At 41.0% G+C, this 6,311-nt stretch overlaps 1 non-coding gene across 1 annotated transcript; it reads left to right on the top strand.

The window, feature by feature from the left end:
* Positions 1-4,082: 4,082 nt before the first annotated feature.
* LOC148568103 (small nucleolar RNA R71) lies at positions 4,083-4,186 on the top strand. The gene has a single exon (XR_015882809.1). It is a non-coding gene; the product is annotated as a small nucleolar RNA R71 (small nucleolar RNA).
* Positions 4,187-6,311: the final 2,125 nt, after the last annotated feature.

A 6,311-nucleotide genomic window follows, 5' to 3' on the forward strand; every position in this document is an offset into this window, starting at 1 on the left:
TATCTCAGTTTGCCCACTTGTTTGAGGATGGTAAGGTGTGGCTACTTTGTGTTTTACCCCATATCGTAAGAGGAGAGCTTCTAGTGGTTTGTTACAAAAGTGGCTCCCTCCATCATTGATGAGAGCTCTTGGGACTCCAAACCGGCTAAAGATATTCTTCCTGAGGAAGTTCATGACTACCTTGTTATCATTAGTTGGGGTTGCAATAGCCTCTACCCATTTGAAAACATAATCCACTGCTACCAGGATGTACTTGTTTGCATATGAGGTTGGGAATGGTCCCATGAAATCAATTCCCCACACATCAAACAGTTCCAGTTCCAAGATGAAATTTTGTGGCATGGCATTTCTTTTGGGCAGGTTTCCAGATCTTTGGCATTCATTGCAGCTTTTTACTAGTTCCTTGGCATTCTTGAAAAGGGTGGGCCAAAAGAATCTGCTTTGTAACACCTTTGCTGCAGTTCTGTCCCCTCCAAAGTGCCCGCCATAGCATGAACCGTGGCAGTTCCACAGGACTTCTCTCCCTTCCTCTTCCGAAACACATCTTCTAAGAATTCCATCTGAACATTTCTTGAAGAGATATGGCTCGTCCCAGACAAAGTATTTTGCATCATTCATGAGCTTCCTCTTTTGATGTTTATTGATCCCTGGGGGAAATGCCCCAGTTGCCTTGAAATTTGCAATATCTGCGAACCATGGTGCTTTGTGAACTGTCATCAATTGCTCATCAGGGAAGAGCTCGTTCACATTTGTATCATTCTCTCCACCTTGATCATGAGGGATTCTGGATAGGTGATCTGCCACCTTGTTCTCCACTCCTTTCTTGTCTCTGATTTCAATATCGAATTCCTACAAAAGTAAGATCTACCTTATTAGTCTTGGCTTTGATTCTTGCTTGGCAAACAAATATTTAAGTGCTGTGTGATCTGTAAAAACAATCACTTTAGCACCAATGAGGTATGATCTAAATTTGTCAAATGCAAAAACTATTGCTAGCAACTCCTTTTCAGTAGTGGTATAATTTCTTTGAGTTTCATTAAGGACTTTGCTAGCATAGTGTATCACACAAACTAGGTTATCTTTCCTTTGTCCTAACACTGCCCCAACTGCAAAATCAGATGCATCGCACATCAATTAAAATGGTAGGTTCCAATCAGGTGGGGAAATGATAGGAGCAGAGGATAACTTCATTTTCAAATGTGCAAATGCTAGCATGCATGTTTCATCAAAGATGAATGGTGTATCAGATACAAGGAGATTGCTTAAGGGCTTGGCTATTTTTGAAAAATCTTTGATGAACCTTCTGTAAAAACCAGCATGCCCTAAAAAACTTCTAATTGCCTTGACATCACTGGGTGGGGGTAGTTTTTCAATAAATTCTACTTTAGCTCTATCAACCTCAATGCCTTGGTGAGAGACCTTGTGACCAAGGACTATTCCTCCTGTCACCATGAAGTGGCATTTTTCCCAGTTAAAGACCAAATTGGTCTCTTGGCATCTTTTCAATACCAAGGCGAGGTGATGTAGGCAACTAGGAAAAGAATCTCCGAATACCGAGAAATCATCCATAAAAACTTCAATGAATTTTTCTATCATATCTGAAAAGATAGAAAGCATGCAGCGTTGGAAAGTTGCAGGGGCATTATATAATCCAAATGGCATGTGCCTATAGGCAAACACTCCATACGGACAGGTAAATGAGGTTTTCTCTTGGTCTCTTGGATCAACCACTATTTGGTTATATCCTGAATAACCGTCGAGAAAACAATAATATGCGTGCCCTACAAGTCTTTCCAACATCTAATCCATGAATGGAAGGGGAAAATGGTCCTTTCGTGTAGCCTCATTGAGTTTCCTGTAGTCTATGCACATCCGCCATCCTGTGACGGTCCTTGTAGGTATGAGCTCGTTCTTCTCATTGGTAACCACAGTGATCCCTCCCTTCTTTGGCATAACATGTATGGGGCTAACCCAAGGGCTGTCCGAAATTGGGTATATGACCCCTCCTTGCCAAAGCTTCATAACCTCTTTCTGTACCACTTCCTTCATGATTGGGTTCAGCCTTCTTTGGGATTGAATTGATGGCTTGACATCATCTTTCAACAGTATTTTATGCATGCATATGGCTGAACTAATTCCCTTCAAGTCAGCAAGGGTCCATCCAATGGCATCCTTATGCTCCAGCAGCACCTTGAGTAGTTCGTCCTCTTGATCTTGACTGAGGGATGAATTTATGATCACTGGGTAGTTTTCATTTTCTCCTAGATATGCATATTTGAGAGTGGGTGGCAATGCTTTGAGTTCAAGTTTGGGTGCTTCCGATTTTTCGTTTCCTTCCTTTGGTGCATCTGGTATATGTATTTCTGCTGTAGCTACCTCTTCACTTGATTCAGATTCTTCCTCCACCAATCTCTCGTTCTCTTCAGGTTCATCTTCTTCAAAATTCTCCTCCACTTCATCCTCAAGTGCATCTAACCTCATGCATTCCCCCAATTGTTCCGGTGGATAACTCATGGCCTTGAACACATTGAATGTCATCTTTTCATTGTGTAATCTCAGGGTGAGGTCACCCTTCTGAACATCAATGACAGCTCCAGCAGTGGCCAAGAATGGCCTTCCCAAGATGATGGAGGTCTTGGCATCTTCCTGCATGTCCAGCACCATAAAATCTGCTTGGAATATGAAATCTCCTACTTTTACTAGCAAATCCTCTACTATCCCGTGAGGGAATTTGAACGACCGGTCTGCCAGTTGTAGAGCCATTTTTGTTGGTTTAGCCTCCTCAATTTTCATCTTTCTCATCATAGCTACTGACATCAAATTGATGCTGGCCCCTAAGTCACAAAGAGCCTTTTCTACTGTAATTTCTTCTATAATGCAAGGGATCTGAAAACTCCCAGGATCCTTCAGTTTCTGAGGTAGTTTATGCTGAATGATAGCACTGCACTCTTCAGTTAGTATCACAGTCTCATTGTTCTTCCAGCTTCTCTTCTTAGTCATTAGCTCCTTCAAAAACTTGGCATAAAGTGGCATTTGTTCTATGGCTTCAGCAAATGGTATGTTGATTTGTAGCTTCTTGAAGATTTCCAAAAATCTCAAGAACTGGTTGTCATCTTCCTTTTTCTTCAATAGCTGGGGGTATGGAGCTCTTGAGATGTTCAGTTGGGGTATCTTTTTTTCTTTCTGCAGACTTGACGTGGGGGTTTGCATTCCATCTTGCTCTTCTCCCTTTTCATTTGAGCCTTCTTCTTGTGGTTTTTGGGGATGTTCCTTCAGTTCCTTCCCACTCCTAAGTGTGATAGCTTGACACTACTCCCTTTTGCTTGAATAGGCATCATAGCAAAAATTGTGGTTAGGAACCTGCTTAAATAGATAGCTGATTTGTGTTTCCAGTTTTTGTGATGGAAGCATTTTGATTCTGCATATTTGACTGCACTTCCTCTCTGAATGCTTTACTATCTTGAATGTCTCTGCATATTCCTTCAATGAAGGTTTCGATCTTAGAAAGCTTGTCATCAATTGATGAGTGGTTCGGAGCAGATGTGCTGTTTTGGTTTTGATAAGTGTGTGGAGAAGTGTTGTTGTGGGGGTGTTGAGATGTCCTCTGGTCTTGGTTTTGATCTTGCTTACTTCCCCACCCAAAGTTTGGGTGGTTTCTCCATCCAGGGTTGTAAGTCTTGGAGTATGGATCATAGTTTTTCCTTGGTGAATTCCCAATGTAGTTGGCTTGCTGTTGACTCCCGTCTGCTTCTTCATTCACTCCTTCTTGGATTGTTGATGAAGATGAGATTGCTGCTACTTGGTTCCTCTCCATCTTCTTGGTGAGGTCAGCTAGCTGCTGGGTAATGAGCTTGTTTTGGGCCAACAGAGCATCTACATTGTTTAGCTCCATCACTCCTCTTGTGTTCTCTCTTTCGAAAGCATAGAAGTAGTCATTTTCTGCTACTGTTTCAATAATATCTATGGCTTCCTCAATGGTCTTCTTCTTGTTCAAGGATCCTCCAGATGAATGGTCTACGGCCTTCTTTGACTCACAAGAGAGCCCTTCATAGAAAATGTACAGCTGGACCCATTCGTTGAACATGTCAGGTGGACACCTCCTTGTTAAGTCCTTGAACCTCTCACATGCTTCATACAGAGTCTCACCATCTTGTTGCCTGAAAGTTTGAACCTCAGCTCTCAGCCTATTGATTCGTTGAGGAGGGTAAAATCTTGCTAAGAATTTGTTCACCACATCCTCCCAAGTTGTCAGGCTCTCCCTTGGGAAAGATTCCAGCCACTTGGCTGCCTTGTCCCTGAGTGAGAAAGGAAATAAGAGCAGTCTATAGGCGTCAGGATGAACACCATTAGATTTCACTGTGTCACATATTCTCAGGAAGGTGGTCAAATGCTGATTGGGGTCTTCTTGGACACCTCCTCCAAACGAACAGTTGTTCTGAACAAGGGTGATGAGCTGTGGCTTAAGTTCAAAGTTGTTGGCATGGATTGTTGGCTTTTGGATGCTACTTCCACAATTGCCTGGGTTTGGATTAATGTAAGAGCCCAAAACTCTTCTATCCTCCCCAGCATGATTTGCTCCACCTCCTCTGCCATGGTTGTGAGTCTCTTCTTCATGATGATTTTCCATGTTTTCTTCCATGTTTGGTTCAAAGTATTCCTCAAAGTGTTCCTCCTCTTCTTCAGCACCAACTACACGTTTTTCTTTTGCCTCCCTCCTTAGTCTAAGGAAGGTTCTCTCAGGTTCAGAATCAAAGGAAGTTGAAGCCCCGCTTCTTCTCCCTGTCATACAACCAACAAGTACAAGCAAAGAAAATAGATGAAGACAGTATTTGTGTCAGAATTGCTGTTAGTTGTGGGTGATGAAATATATCAAACAGTTAGTGGGTTAGCAAATAGAATTGAAAATAACAAAGAAAAACAAACGAGTAGAGGGGGAAGGGAAGAAGTTTAACTAAAACATAAAGTAAATCACTGAAACAAAAAAATGAAATTCACAAAATAAAAATGCTCAATCTAGTGATCTTCCAATTTAATCATTGTTGATGCACAGTCAATCCCCGGCAACGGCGCCATAAACATGATGCACGGAAAACTTGTCTCTCAACAAATCTCCCTTCGGCAAGTGTACCGAATTTGTCGTCAAGTAAAAACTCACAATAGAGTGAGGTCGAATCCCACAGGGATTGATTGATCAAGCAACTTTAGTTAGAAGAATGTTCTAGTTGAGCGAATCCAGAATTTGGGTTGAGAGTTGCAGAAAATAAAAATGGCGGGAATGTAAATAACAGAAAAGTAAATGCTAAAATTAAAGGACTGGAAGTAAATGACTGAAAATAAATTGCAGAATTGTAAATGGGAATGGGGGATTTGCTCATAAAAGTAAATGGCAGAAATTAAAGAGAATGGGTAAGATAAGAGATGGGGAGTTCATTGGGCTTAGGAGATGTTGCAATTCTCCGGATCAAGTTCATATTCATCTCTTCCTCAATCAATGCACTCATTGATCTCCTTGGCAATCTTGAGTGATTGAATTACAATTTCTTGCAATTCAATCTCTCTAATCTTGATCAACAGCCAATTCCTTGGTCAATTGCTCATGAGAAGAGATGAAGTATGGTCACTGATTATACCACATGCATTTCCCAAATCAAGTATTGAGAGGGTTATAGTCACATACCCATCCAAACCCAATTTGGTCCAGCATGAGAAAGCATTTCTAGCTTGATCTCTTCATTCCTCTTTCAAGGTTCAAAAGAGATCCAAGTTTGAATAGCTTCTCTTCCAAGATAACTACTCAATTTGATGAAGATCAAAAGCTTTCAAGTAAAATCAAGAGGAAAGATAGAAGAAGAATAATGAAAATTAGTATTGATCCATCAAATTACAACAGAGCTCCCTAACCCAATGAAAGAGGTTTAGTTGTTCATAGCTCTTGAAAATGAAAACAAAGATGGAGAATACATCATAAAACTAGAAATTGCAAAGAAAGTAAAATACAGAGAGTAGTTCTCTTTTTTCTAGCCTCCAGAACTCCTTCTCAATTCAAAGCTACTCCTATATATACTAATCTTCTCAGCTTCTAGTGTGATTCTTCAAGTCTTGGGCCTTTGGATCTTGAGTTTGAAGCAGTTCCTTTCTTTATTTGGGCTTGTCTTTACTTGCAGTGAGAAAGTGCGAAGTGGGCGGAGACTTTAGTTCAGGACGTTAGGGGTGTTAATATTTAGTGAGAATATAAGTTCGAGAACGTTAGTGACACTTAACATTGTCACTAACGTTCCAATGCACCCCTTTGCCTCACGTTAAAACCCACG

This window comes from Arachis ipaensis, chromosome B4 (assembly GCF_059453495.1).
Source record: "Arachis ipaensis isolate K30076 ecotype BB chromosome B4, ASM5945349v1, whole genome shotgun sequence".
NCBI lineage: Eukaryota > Viridiplantae > Streptophyta > Magnoliopsida > Fabales > Fabaceae > Arachis > Arachis ipaensis.